Source organism: Gossypium hirsutum, chromosome D10, assembly GCF_007990345.1.
Source record: "Gossypium hirsutum isolate 1008001.06 chromosome D10, Gossypium_hirsutum_v2.1, whole genome shotgun sequence".
NCBI classification, from domain to species: Eukaryota; Viridiplantae; Streptophyta; class Magnoliopsida; order Malvales; family Malvaceae; genus Gossypium; species Gossypium hirsutum.
The window spans coordinates 39,166,184-39,182,390 of NC_053446.1; positions in this window are offsets into that span (position 1 = coordinate 39,166,184).

The following is a 16,207-nucleotide window of genomic DNA, read 5'->3' on the forward strand; positions in this document are numbered from 1 at the left end:
TTCTTGAATCATTTAAAATCAGCTGAACATTCCTCATGCATGTAACGCCACATTCATTGAACCTATGATGCATGCACCTAGCTTAAATGCTTCACCCACATTCAGCCAACCTACACAACATGAACAAATGAATTTAGTTGATCATTATTCAGCTGAATCATATTAAAAACGAAATTTAGACAACATTAATCCAAATAATTAAAACAAAACTCAATTAATTAAACTAAGTCTAATTAATTCAGTTTGGACAAGACACATTAAAACATGTATTAAGACTTATTTATAAGCTGTAGGAATTTAATTTAACTTAATAACATGTAAGAAAAACACAATTAATCATGCATAATTAAATCCAACCAGATTTTAAACCAAATAAATAATGAATATTAATTGAGCTGTAATAAACTAATTAAATGACTCAAATAATTATTTCAGCTACTATAATAAGGTCTTAATGAAATTGAGCTAGTTCGAGCTCATTGAGCTTGAAAGGAGTTGGAAACGAGCTAAATGAAGCTCCACAAAATAAGATTGAGCTACGTCCAGCTTGCAAACACGACGAGCCTCGCTTGTAGGCTGATGCAATGGCTGTTCCCAAGGGCGGGTCGTATCAACATATGAAGAAGGATGTGGAAAAGGTATGTTCCAAGTGCATTACATGCAAACAAGCAAAATCTAAGGTAATGCCTCATGGCCTTTACACTCCTCTACCGATTCCTACTTCACCTTGGGTAGATTTATCCATGGATTTTATTTTAGGTTTGCCTCGAACAAAAAAAGGAAGAGATAGTATATTTGTTGTTGTTGACAGGTTTTCAAAGATGTCACATTTTATTCCTTGTCACAAAACAGATGATGCTACACATGTGGCAGACTTATTCTTTAAAGAAGTGGTAAGACTTCATGGCATCCCTAAAACAATTGTTTCTGATAGAGATGTCAAATTCCTTAGCCACTTTTGGAAGGTATTGTGGGGTAAGCTTGGTACTAAATTGCTTTATTCTACTACATGTCACCCCCAAACTGATGGTCAAACTGAAGTAGTTAATCGAATCTTAGGGACTTTATTACGAGCTGTTGTGGGAAAGAACATTAGAAATTGGGAAGAATGCCTACCATTTGTTGAATTTGCATATAATAGATCTATTCATTCTACAACTGGTTATTCCCCATTTGAACTTGTTTATGATTTTAACCCACTAACAGTACTTGATCTTGCGCCATTACCTCTTGAACACGTTATGAATTTAGATGGCGAACAGAAAGCTGAGTTGGTGAAATCCTTACATGAGAAGGCTAGACAGCGAATAGCCAAAACAAATGACGCCAACACCAACAAAGCAAACAAAGGGCGCAAACGGGTTGTACTAGAACCCGGAGATTGGGTTTGGGTCCATTTGAGGAAAGAATGATTTCCTACAAAAAGGAAGACTAAGTTGGACCCAAGGGGCGATGGGCCTTTCCAAGTACTCGAGCGGATCAACGATAATGCCTATAAAATTGATCTACCTACTGAGTACAATGTAAGTTCTACTTTTAATGTGGCTGACTTGTCCCAATTTGATTTTTTAGATTCGAGGACGAATCTTTTTGAGGAAGGGGGGAATGATACGAGTCATAAAGGCCCAATCCAAGTTCAAGAACGTGATGGGGTCAAATTGCCACAAGGCCCAATAACGAGATCAAAGGCCCGACAAATGCGATCCAAACTAAATGGGACCATTCAAGAGCTTGTTAGCAAGGCCTTATATGCATACACGAGAGAACAAGAAAATCAAGATTCACTTTCTTGTTTTCAAGAAAATCAAGAAATTGAATCTTGGCCCAATTTTGCTGTTCGAAGAGATTTCAAGAATCAAGAAAATCAAGATTTCAAATCTTGGAAATCTTGGTCCAAGAAACCAAATCTTGCAGCCAAAACGCATTGGATCTCCATTACGAGCGTCAACGACCCAATTTTGGTAGGAGATGGATCACGAGCCCAAATTCTTGAAGGCGAGGCCCAATAACCAAAATCCAGCCCAATCAAGAAATTTCTTCATACTTAGTTGAAAATCAGGCCAAAATATCAAAGGGCCCAATTTGTAAACATCTTACTTGTTTAATTTAATTTTTAATCTTTAGGAGCAATTACATGTAAAGTTCGGCCCAAAACAGCCCATATAAGTGCATGGCCGAATTTACCTTGTTATTTTATTAATTAGGTTTAATTTTTTATTAGTTACTTGTGAGATTAGGATTTGTTAGAGGCCTATATAAGCATTGGCCAGCCACCCTTTGTAAAAAACATCTTATTATTATTTTTTCTATCAAATTTCAGATTTGTTGAGTGTAGAATTTTCTTTGGGGTTTTCTCCAAGAATTCTCTCTTGAGTTTTCTTTAGAAGTTGTTTTAACAATCTTTTGATTGTGGGAGCCATCTTCAACCTTCTTCTTGCCATCGATATTCTTTGGAGGGGAGATTAGAGCCGTTTGAAGGAATTTGTGAATTCTTTCGGGAATTCAAGGGTTCTTAGGACTTTTCTTTATTTCTTACTGTTTCGATTTGTTTCTTTATTCCTACTTGTGCCGATTCATTATCTAATCTTTTTTTGCTGTTCTTGCTTGTGTTTCAGCTTTGTTTAACTCCAAGATCCTTCCATTTAATCGGTCTACTTTTGGGCAGTAAAGTTTCGAACCAAAATCCTTAAATCCTAGGGTTCTTGTCGATTAATACATTCTGATTTTGGGGAAATCAAGTTGCTGGAATTTGGGGTTTTTATTGTCGGTTTGTTCTTGGGCAGATTCGGCTTGTGGGATTTCACTATTGGAGTTCGACTTCATCTTCTTGAACTCCGAATACATTTATTCATTCGTTCTTTGTTCCTTGCTGCTCATTTAATTGAATTTGGGGATTTAGTTTCAGATTTGATTAGTTTAATCTTGTTCTTTGTTTCAATTTTCAGATCTGTTCATTTAGAGCTTTCGTAGGAGTTTCTCGTGACTTGACGACTCGATCTTGGTCCGCGTGCATTCTTATATCACAAAAAATATGAAATTTGATAGAAAAAATAATAATAAGATGTTTTTACAAAGGGTGGCTGGCCAATGCTTATATAGGCCTCCAACAAATCCTAATCTCACAAGTAACTAATAAAAAATTAAACCTAATTAATAAAATAACAAGGTAAATTCGACCATGCACTTATATGGGCTGTTTTGGGCCGAATTTTACATGTAATGCTCCTAAAGATTAAAACAATAAATTAAACAAGTAAGATGTTTACAAATTGGGCCCTTTGACATTTTGGCCTGATTTTCAACTAAGTATGAAGAAATTTCTTGATTGGGCTAAATTTTGGTTATTGGGCCTCGCCTTCAAGAATTTGGGCTTGTGATCCATCTCCTACTGAAATTGGGTCGTTGACGCTCGTAATGGAGATCCAACGCGCTTTGGCTGCAAGATTCGGTTTTCTGGACCAAGATTTCCAAGATTTGAAATCTTGATTTTCTTGATTCTTGAAATCGCTCCGAACAGCAAAATTGGGCCAAGATTCGATTTCTTGATTTTCTTGAAAACAAGAAAGTGAATCTTGATTTTCTTGATTTGAGCCCATCACCTTCTTAAGCTTGGGTTGGGCCTTTGTGACTCGTATCATTCCCCCTTCCTCAAAAAGATTCGTCCTCGAATCTAAAAATCAAATGAACTCGATTTTCCTCGATCGAATGGGACTAATGGCAATTGAGTCCACTGAAAAGAATAGCCATGAAATAGTAAATAGCAACACAAACAAGCTTGTAGTCCAATTATAAGCATAATAGAACAGGTATAACGCATGTGAATGGATAGATTCAGATTACCATGCATTAATCGACGGTCTATAGATTCACTCACACATGCATTATCAAAAACAAGAATCTTTTTATCAACCATCAAAATAGATTTATCATCAATAAATAAAATAGAACAGTCAAGCACGTTTCGATCTAAGTGTTCATCAACACGATCTTTGTCGCTATCCGAGGAGTACAAAAGTGTTTCAAAGGTTTCAAGTATCTTACCTTGATAAGCAAAAGAATAATGGTCGATTTTACCTTTTTCATTTAAAACAAACCTTCGCTCATCGGGGGCATAGTGTAGTCGAATCTCCGTTGTTGAGTTAACCTTTGTCAAATGGAACTCAAACTTCATGTACAACCACATAAACTATTTAAGGCACGAATATAAATTGAAAACAAATTTGGAAAATTTCGTTACCTTATTCTCCAAAATAGATTTGGACAAATTCGAGGATTTTACACAAGGAAATCAAGAGAATAACAAATCACGCTTCTTTTCATAATGACTTTATCAACCACAATCGAAGAGTAACAATTAATCAGATCAAAATGAGGGGATCATTTAAGAACTAAGTCACCAAAAGTTTTATTAATAATTTTCAAATCTGCACTGGACTCGGTTTCTAAAATTTCCTTACCTCGCTTACCTTCGGGATTATGTAGTGTGATTTCATCTTTGCCTAAGTTGATCGTATGAAAGCGTCTTTCATTTGAGAGGTATTGAAGTTGAAAGTTATCTTTCGATCTTTCGGGAACCTGAAAAGTAGCAACACAAGAAAAATTCATATCTTGGTTAGTGGAAACATTCCTCACTAGCCTTTCCTCGTCTTTTTCTTTAGTTTCTTTTTCTAACTCATTTTCTCTTCTTCTTCAACTTCTTTTTCAATTTTCTTTTCTGTTTCACATTCCTTTTCACTCTCAATCTCTTTTTGCTCTTTTTCATTCTCTTTTTCTTTTTCCTCACTTGTTTTAACAGAATTTCTCAGTTTGATTTGGTCCTCATGGACTTGTTCCGGAGTGAGCGGCACTAAGGTAAGTTTCTTTCCTTGATGCTTGAAAGAATACCTATTGGTACGACCATCGTGAGTGACTTTTCGATCCAGTTGCCATGGTTCTCCTAGCAACAAATGGCAGGCTTGAATAGGCATTACGTCGCACACAACTTCGTCTTGATACTTACCGATAGAAAAGGCAATGCGCACTTGTTGAGTGACCCTAAATTGGCCTTCGTTGCTAAGCCCTTGTAGTTGATAAGGTTGTGGATGCTTGGTAGTGGTTAACAAAGCTTTTCCACCATCGTCGTGCTGGCTATGTTCGAGCAACTTTCACCATCAATAATAACTCTACAAAGCTTACCTTGTACGTGGCAGCGAGTATGAAAGAGATGTTCTCGTTGCTGCTTGCTCTTTGGTTTTGCCAAAGATGATTGTCCACGATCATGAAAATCATCATCCATTGTAGGGACACGTTGAGGGCTGCACCTATGGGGCTGGTTATCCCTATCTTCCTTAATTGGATCTCGATATTGATGTTTTTGATTCAATTGCACCTCATTGATGGTAGTAGTCAAAGCTCGAAGAGTAGCAGCCTGTTCATCCAACTGTTGTTGGAATTTTTTAAATATGTCACCATTATTATCACCTGTAGACATTTTTTTTAAAACCTGCAAAACACTCAACACTCAAAAATAAAAGTTATCAAACCTCACCGTTAATCACTCAAAAAGAAAAAATCAAATTCTCAATGAGGTCGAATTCAATCTTGTGAGTTCTTTATCAGAGTTTATATCAACCAATTAGAGAGTGTGAACCAAACTACCAAAGAATCCTAATTTGCACTAGGATGCCAAAAACTGACGAGACACCAATTGATTCGTGTTGCACCGAGGAAGAAGTTGTGCACACGTTTAAATCCTACTAACACAAGAAACAAGAAGGTGTTAGATAACGTAAAGGAAGAATAAAGGTAAACAAATGAAAACCTACAGCTAAGAATCAATAAAAATTGCTGAAAACAGAAAACCCGAAAAACTGCGGAGTAACTTGACAACTTCATTCGAGGTGTTCCTGATCTCCAAAAATCACAAAATTAAATCTGGAGTGTCCTTATATATTGAATTTTTGATCTAGAAATTTTGGGAACCAAATTCAACCCGCTGAATCTTTTTTTAATTTTTTATTGAATTTCATCTTTTTTGATTTTTTGACTTTTTTGACTGATTTTTTTGCGGGAATAATTTTTTTATATTCAATCACAGTGCCAAAAACATGTATGTAAAATTTCAGATTAATAGGACAACGTTTACCCACTCAAATGAATTTTTTTGAACAATTTTTCTGGGTAAAACTGCTGTTTATGCTTTAAAAAATAGAGATCAGTTTAGAAATCAACCAAGAACACCCAAAAAGCCCAAAATCTGATACCAAATGGTACGGACGCACGCGGACCAAGATCGAGTTGCCAAGTCACGAGAAACTCCTACGAAAGATCCTAGACAAACAGATCTGAAATCAAAAACAAAGATTAAGATTAAACCGAATCAGATTTGAATTTAAAATTCCCAAATTCAATTAAAAGAGCAGCAAGAAGAAAAGAAATAGAATCGATGAATCAAACGAAATTGAGAAGAAAGAAAAGATGCGAATCTGCCAAGGAATTGATTCGGCCAAGAATGCCCAATTTCCAGCAAACAATTGATTCCCAAATTGAAAGAAATCTAATCGACCAAACCCTAGGAATTGGGGATTTTTGGGTTTGAATGGGTGCTGCCAATAGGAGAACAACTTAAACGATGAGATCTTGAGTTTAATCAATGCTGGAAAACAAACAAGAACAGCAAAATATTAGATGAGAAATCGACACAAGTATAAGCAAAGAAAAGTAAAGAAAGAAATCGAAAACAGCAAGAATTAAAGGATAAGTCCTAAAGATCCTTGAAATCCCGAAAGATTTCACAAATCTCTTCAAACGGCTCTAATCTCCCCTCCAAAGAATATCGATGGCAAGAAGAAGGTTGAAGATGGCTCCCACAATCAAAAGATTGTTAAAACAACTTCTAAAGAAAACTCAAGAGAGAATTCTTGGAGAAAACCCCAAAGAAAATTCTGCACTCAACAAATCTGAAATTTGATAGAAAAAATAATAATAAGATGTTTTTACAAAGGGTGGCTGGCCAATGCTTATATAGGCCTCCAAAAAATCCTAATCTCACAAGTAACTAATAAAAAATTAAACCTAATTAATAAAATAACAAGGTAAATTTGGCCATGCACTTATATGGGTTGTTTTGGGCCGAATTTTACATGTAATGCTCCTAAAGATTAAAACAATAAATTAAACAAGTAAGATGTTTACAAATTGGGCCCTTTGACATTTTGGCCTGATTTTCAACTAAGTATGAAGAAATTTCTTGATTGGGCTAAATTTTGGTTATTGGGCCTCGCCTTCAAGAATTTGGGCTTGTGATCCATCTCCTACCGAAATTGGGTCGTTGACGCCGTAATGGAGATCCAACGCGCTTTGGCTGCAAGATTCGGTTTCTTGGACCAAGATTTCCAAGATTTGAAATTTTAATTTTCTTGATTCTTGAAATCGCTCTGAACAGCAAAATTGGGCCAAGATTCGATTTCTTGATTTTCTTGAAAATAAGAAAGTGAATCTTGATTTTCTTGATTTGAGCCCATCACCTTCTTAAGCTTGGGTTGGGCCTTTGTGACTCGTATCAAGGCGCTTAAACACATTAAAAGCCAACACAAATTGAACAAAAGGCATGCCAAATGGTCGAATACCTAGAGTCGTTTCCCTATGTCATTAAGCATAAAAAAGGTAAAAAAAAACATAGTGGCCGACGCGTTATCAAGGAGGTATACGCTTCTGTCACATTTAGATTCTAAATTACTTTGTTTTGTGTTTCTAAAAGATTTGTATGCCACTGATAATGATTTTGGTGAAATTTATGTTGCTTGTGAGAATGTGGCAGTTGACAGGTTTTATAGGCAAGATGGCTTCCTTTTCAAGGAAGGAAAATTGTGTATCCCGCAAAGTTCCACTAGGGATCTATTAGTAAACAAGGCACATAGTGGAGGCCTCATAGGTCATTTTGGCATAGGAAAAACGTTGGCTACCCTCCAAGAACATTTATACTGGCCGAAAATGAAGCAGGATGTTGAACGAGTTTATGGACGTTGTCTGACGTGCAAGAAAGCCAAATCCACAATCAAGTCACATGGACTATATACACCGCTTCCAATTCCTGAAGGTCCTTGGATGGATATATCCATGGATTTCGTCCTTGGATTACCTAGGACTAAGACGGGGAAGGATTCAATATTTGTCGTCGTTGATCGTTTTTCTAAAATGTCACATTTTATAGCTTGCACAAAAACTGACGACGCTGTTTATTTTTCTAATCTATTTTTCGGGGAAATCATTCGTGTACATGGAATTCCTAGAATGATAGTTTTGGATTGCAATGCAAAGTTCTTGAGTCATTTCTGGCGATCATTGTGGGGAAGGCTAGGAACTAAGCTCTTATTTTCGACTACTTGCCATCCTCAAACCGATGGCCAAACCGTGGTGGTCAACCGCATTTTATGAACGTTGCTTCGGGCTATCATTCGAAAGAATTTAAAACCTTGGGAGGATTGCTTACTACATGTCGAATTTGCCTACAATCGCTCCATGCATTCGGCGACTAAATATTCCCCTTCCGAAATCGTTTATGGCTTCAATCCTCTAACGCCATTAGATTTAGTTCATCTTCCTAATGAACAATTTGTTCATGCAGATGCTAAAAAGAAAGCTGAATTCGTGAAGAATTTACATGAGAAGGTGAGGACCAACATCGAAGCAAGAACCAAGATCTATGCCCAGAAAGCAAACAAGGGCCGGAGACGAGTTATTTTTGAACCCGGAGACTGGGTTTGGGTACACATGCGAAAGGAAAGATTTCTAGCTCATAGGAGATCCAAATTACTTCCTCTGGGGAATGGACATTTTCAAGTCTTGGAACGCATAAACGACAACTCATACAAACTTGATCTGCCTGGTGAATATAATATTAGTGCTAATTTCAATGTTCCTGATCTAACCCCTTTTGATGCAGGTTCTGACTTGAGGACAAGTTATTTCGAAGAGGGGGGAATGATGCGGCCGTGGCTTGGAGTGCACCAAATACAAGCAAAGATCCACAGATACTTTCGTAAGGCCCAATCACTCGAGCTCGGGCAAAACAATTTAAGGAAGCCATTTCGGCTTTAGTGAAGCAAGTTTGGAACGACATTTTAGCTAAGCATTTTAAGGGTCATTCAAAAAGCTCCATAAGTTTCCCTTGCACCCTTTTACTAGCTGAATTAAGCTCAGATTCAGCTGTATGAACTCATTCCAGCTCATTTGAGCTCAATTGCAAAATTTGTGATTATGCGTTTTAGCTGCTAGAATTAATTTAATTTGTCTTTAAAATAAATTAGTTTAGTTAGTTACAACATGCGTATGAATTAAATTAGGTGGATAATTCATCATTAAATATGTTTTATGATATTACATGGTTTTAATGTGTTTTTTCCATAATTAATTCATCCTAAGTTCAGACATCAATTTAATTTGTTCAGCTGAATTTAATACTTAGCTAATTAATTTGTCTAGTTACATTACATCTTTTAAATGTGTTAAGGTGCAGCCGAATTTATGATGATTAATTTGTTGCTGCTTGATTTTAATGTGTTCTCATCTAATTAATTAGCTGCATGTATTTAATTTCAGGTACATGCAGTGGACGGTACATGCATGATTGGCAAATTAAATTGGCTGTTGTTTGAAGCTTTCTAGGTGTCCATTCAGCCAAAGAAGCTATTGTTTCCTACTCCCAAGCGGACCATTCAGCCGATTTTAATTCCTTTCACATTGTTGGGCATATGTTCACACATGTTCACTGTTCGGTTCAAAGTTTTCACAACTTAAAAGGCTAACCAGTAACTCCTTAATTGCTGGTCACTTTCCAGCAATAGTTGCCATTTAAATAAGCTTAATAAAGTCTATTAATCGAACCTAGCTACTACCATGCACTTTTCGAAGCTTCCAAGTCCAATGTTCATTCTAGAAGCTGACCAATGGATGTAACACCCCGAACCCGAGACCGACACCGGAGTCGGACACGAGATGTTAACAAACTTTGAAAATTTTTCCAGACACTGCCCAGTCTGAGTACTAGTCGCTTCAAAAATCATATCTTAAGTTTCACAACTCGAAAATTAGTTTTGTGATTTTTCTCTGAAACTAGACTCATGTCCCCACCTATGTATTTTTTTCTAGAATTTTTGGTCGGGCAAATTAGTACAGTTTATTAGTCAAAGTCTCCCATGTTACAGGGGTCGACTACACTGACCTTTTCCCATTACGACTGGGATATCTCTCTGCACAGAGCTTCAATACTAATGCCGTTTGTTTCTATGGAAACTAGACTCAGAGAGAAATCCATACATATATGGTATGACCCCTAATTATCTCTGGTCAATTTATAGTGAATTTCCAAAGGCAGAACAGTGAATCCAGAAACTGTTCTGGCCCTGTTCCACAAGAACCCGAATATCTCTTTCTGTACTGTTCCTATAATTGTTTCGTTACTTCCATATGAAAGTAGATTCATCAAGGTTCGATTACATAATTTATTCACTATTTAATTCCACTCCTACGAATTCTTGTGATTTTTCCAATCCACACCACTGCTGCTATCAGCTTCTGTTTTCAAAGTGAACCTTACCTAATTTGGGGTTTCATGGACCAACTAGGGCCTTGTCATACATAAGCCCACATATGATCATACTTAGCCATTCTAGTGGCTGATCATTTGCTCAACACTTCCATTCCAACATAGTTACATCATGAAACCATCTATACATTCATAAATACGAATGGTCTAATGCCATACTCCACTTCTACAAGCCATTTTCGCATGGCTGTACACTTATACATTTCATAAAGTACTCGAAAGACAACAATAGGTAGTCCTATACATGCCATAACAAAATTCAACCAAAATAGTACCCAAAAGAGCCTTTGATAGTGTGGGCGACTTCGACTTCAAGATCCCGAGTCCGATAGCTGGAGAACCAAAAATCTATAAAACAGAGGAGCAATGTAATGAGTAAGCAATTTATGCTTAGTAAGTTTGAGCAAGGAATTCCAGCATAAACAAAGAATATCACACATTTAACTAAACGGAATATTTCATAATACGCAATTTATCGATATTAAACTTGCTTCACAACATTAACAACCTTTATGCACATACACAATAGACTAACTTAGCCGAAGGCCGATAGCTCGTTTATTAACTGAGCGAACATTTATTTGTAAGGGCTCGATTTAATTCAACACATACGTAACATATCCCCATATTGGGATGTTTTTCGAGTATTCGCTGGAATTTTACAGCAAGCTCATTCATTACCAAATCACGTACCTTCGGGATTTAACCGGGTATAGCTCCTCGTTCAAATGCCTTCGGGACATAGCCCGGTTTTAGTAACTCACACCATGCCTTCGGGACGTAACCCGGATTTAACAACTCGCACGAATGCCTTCGGGACTTAACCCGGCTTTAATAACTCGCACGAATGCCCTCGGGACTTAACCCGGATTTAGTATCTCGCACAAAGGCCTTCGGATCTTAGTCCGGATATATTCGCTTAGCACAAAGCCTTCGGGACTTAGCCCGGACAGCATTCAATTAATCATGCACATCTAACAATAATTCATGGTACATTCATATTTCATTTTCGTTTACGAAACTCAAACACAAGGCACATATTGTCCTTGCACATTCGGCTTAATAGCCACACATAGAGCATGATTTAACCACATCGAAATTTAAGCTCTCTTACTCAAGAACTTACCTCGGGTGTTGTCGAACGATTCCGCTAGCTATTCAACCACTTTTTCCTTCCCTTTATCGGTTTTACTTCCCCTTTGCTCTTGAGCTTAATCAAACAAATAAATTGATTTCATCATTTAGGCATCAAAAGATGAACACAAGGCACTTAGCCCATATTTATACATTAGACATTAAAGTCTCATTCATGCAAAAATCATGCATCAACACAACATATTAGCTAATTTCTTTGCCCTTGGCCGAATATGCATGTCCATTTTTGGGGTCGATTTCAACACTTAATACACACATATACACACTAGTAAAGCATCCTCCCCCTTTTCATCAATTTAACACATGCATTGCTCATTAACATGCAAAGTTACATTCGGCCTTAGCACACATCTTGCTAGCCGATTCTTCTCCATTTAGCAACCAATGCACATATGTGCTCACACAAAAAAAATGCTAAAAAGGAGGTTCAAGAATCATCAAGCCATCATCACATGCATCATTAACAAGCTTCATATTTTGCATGCAATGGCATTAACACAACCTCCACCTTGGCCGAATCTTAACTCATCCTCATGCCTCATCACCACAACATCAAACATCAACCAAGATTGATTCATCCATGGTCAAGTGCCATTTCCATCACATAGCAAGATTTAGACCATGGGTTAGGTAGAACTCAAGCTAACAACTAAAACATGCATGCCTCTCATGGAACATCATCAAACATACCTTAGCCTAGCTACATGCATGGCCGAATCTCTTCACCTTTCTTCTTCTTTCCTCCTTAAAATTTTTGGCCAAGGATGAACCAAAGGATGAGAAAAGTTTTCTTTGTTTTTCTTTCTAGTTTTTGGCAAGCATGAAGATGAGAAAAAAGATGAACAAAATTCCCCCCTTTCTCTTCTTTAGCTCACGGCAATGGGGGGACAAACACTACACACACATTTTTTTTTCTTTTGTTTTCCATTTCTTTATTACCCATACTCCTTATTTTATTCTTCCACTAACAAAACATGTTTCATGACATGTTTTGCCCATCCTTCTTTGTCATGGCCGGCCACTACTCATTAGGGGGGGAAATTTGACATGCAAGTCCCCCCCTTTGTCCACATGCACTAATAGGTCCTCACACATTGACCTATCACATTTTAGAATTTTCTCACATAAGTCCTATTGACTAAATTCACATGAAATCAACCAAATTGAAGCTTGAAATTTTCACACATTCATAATTACATATTCTACACAATAAGTATCACATTCAAACATTTCGGTGACTCAGTTTAGCGGTCCCGAAACCACTTCCCGACTAGGGTCAACTTTGGGCTGTCACAACTCTCCCCCACTTAAGAAATTTTCGTCCCCGAAAATCTTACCGGTAAATAGGTTTGGGTATCGTTCTTTCATCGAGCTCTCGGTCTCCCAAGTTGCTTCCTCGATCCCGTGTTTGAGCCATAACACCTTTACTAGCGGAACTCTTTTGTTTCGCAACTGCTTCACTTCACGAGCTAGGATACGCATCGGTTTTTCTTCATAGCTCATGTCGACTTGAATTTCAACCTCTGATGGGCTAATTATGTGCGATGGATCAGATCGATAGCGTCGAAGCATCGAAACATGAAAGACGTCATGAATCTTTTCAAGCTCCGGGGGCAAAATCAATCTATACGCAACCGGACCAACTCGTTCGGAGATTTCGTACGGCCCAATGAATCTTGGGCTCAACTTGCCCTTACGGCCGAACCTGAGTATCTTTTTCCAAGGTGAAACCTTAAGGAACACTTTGTCTCCCACCTGATACTCGATGTCTTTTCGTTTCAAATCTACGTACGATTTCTGACGATCCGTGGCTACCTTCAGACTTTCACGGATTACCTTTACTTTCTGTTCAGCATCTCTAATCAAATCAACTCCGAAAATTTTGCTTTCGCCGAGCTCGGTCCAAAACAATGGTGTACGGCATTTACGACCGTACAAAGCCTCGTAAGGTGCCATCTTAATACTTTATTGAAAACTATTGTTGTAAGCGAATTCAATCAAAGGTAAATACCGTTCCCATGACCTACTGAACTCGAGGATGCAACATCTCAACATATCCTCAAGTATCTGAATTATCCTCTCGGATTGACCATCGGTTTGGGGGTGGAAAGCAGTGCTAAAATGTAGCTTGGTACCCAGAGCTTCTTGCAATTTCTTCCAAAATTGTGAGGTGAATCTCGGATCTCTATCCGACACGATAGAAACAGGTACCCCGTGTAATCTCACAATTTGATAAACGTACAACTCAGCTAGTTTATCCAATGAAAAATCCGTACGTACGGGGATGAAATGAGCCGACTTAGTCAGTCTATCAACAATAACCCATATCGCATCCTTCTTACTTGCTGACAAAGGCAGTCCGGACACAAAGTCCATTGTGACTCGATCCCATTTCCACTCGGGTATCATGATCGGCTGGAGTAATCCTGAAGGCACTTGATGTTCCGCTTTCACTTGTTGACATATTAAACATCTCGAAACAAAGTTAGAGATGTCCCGTTTCATACCATGCCACCAAAATTGATGTTTCAAATCGTTGTACATTTTCGTACTCCCCGGGTGAATTGACATTCGGCTACAATGGGCTTCGTTCAGAATCATCGAAATGAGTTCCGAATTCCTTGGAACACACAAACGATTTCTGAACCTCAAACAATCATCATCATCAATTTGAAACTCCGATTCCTCGTTCGGAAAACACTTAGCCCGTTTTGCAACCAATTCATCATCGACTTTCTGAGCTTCACGAATTTGGTGAGTCAATAATGGTTTAGCTTTTAATTCAGCTACTAACACACTGTCTGGTAGAACAGACAAATGCACGTTCATCGCTCGTAAAGCAAACAATGACTTCCGGCTTAAGGCGTCCGCAACCACGTTAGCCTTTCCCGGGTGGTAATCAATGACAAGCTCGTAATCTTTCAACAACTCAAGCCAACGTCTTTGTCGCAGATTCAAGTCTCGTTGAGTCATCAAATATTTGAGACTTTTGTGATCCGAAAATACATGGCACTTCTCACCAAACAGATAATGTCGCCATATTTTTAAAGCAAACACGATGGCAGCTAGTTCGAGATCATGGGTCGGATAATTCCTCTCGTGAGGCTTCAATTGTCTCGACGCATAGGCCACGACTCGACCTTCTTGCATCAATACGCAACCCAACCCAAGTAGGGATGTGTCACTATAAATGACAAACTCTTTACCTGATTCGGGTTGCACCAAAATTGGAGCTTCAGTCAAATGAGTTTTCAGTTGGTTGAAACTTTTCTGACATTTCTCCGTCCACTCGAACTTAACATCCTTTTGAAGTAGCTTCGTCATTGGTGTGGCTATCATCGAGAAACCTTTCACAAATCGTCGGTAATAACCGGCGAGCCCCAAAAAGCTCCGAACTTCAGTAATATTTCTCGGAGGTTTCCAGTCAAGTATGGCTGAAATTTTGTTCGGGTCAACTCGAATACCCGACGCGGATACCACATGACCCAAGAAGCTAACCTCTCTTAACCAGAACTCACACTTACTGAACTTAGCATATAACTGCTTATCCCGCAAAATTTGCAGCACTAGCCTCAGATGCTCAGCATGTTCGGTCTCATCTCTTGAATAGACCAAAATGTCATCAATGAACACAACTACGAACTGATCCAAATACGGTCTGAAGATCCGATTCATCAAATCCATAAATACCGCAGGGGCATTAGTGAGCCCAAACGGCATCACTAAGAATTCATAGTGACCATATCTCGTTCTGAAGGCAGTTTTGGGAATATCTGGATCTCGAATTCGCAACTGATAATAGCCCGATCTCAAATCTATTTTTGAGAACACTGAGGCTCCCTTCAGTTGGTCGAACAAATCATCGATGCGCGACAACGGATATTTGTTCTTTATCGTCATTTTATTCAGCTGACGATAGTCAATGCACAACCTCATGGTTCCGTCCTTTTTCACGAACAATACTGGTGCACCCCAAGGTGAGGAACTTGGTCGAGCGAAACCTCTATCCGTCAGTTCTTGCAACTGAGCTTTCAACTCCTTTAACTCAGTTGGTGCCATACGATACGGAGCTATCGAAATCGGCGTAGTCCCAGGTACAAGCTCAATACCAAACTCTACCTCCCGAACAGGTGGTAAACCCGGTAATTCTTCCGGAAAAACATCCGGGTATTCACAAACCACCGACACAGATTCGGGTTTCTTTTCTAATTCCTTGTCATCAAGCACATATGCAAGGTATGCTTCGCACCCTTTTCTTACATATTTCTGTGCCAACATTGCTGATATTACAACTGGCATCCCCTCCAAGTCCGCAGACTCAATTCGGACTACTTCGTTATTTGCGCACCTCAAATCAATAGTCTTGCTCTTGCAATTCACAATCGCATCATGCGCGGTCAACCAATCCAACCCAAGGATAACATCAAATTCATCAAACGGCAAAAGCATCAAGTCCGCTGGAAAACA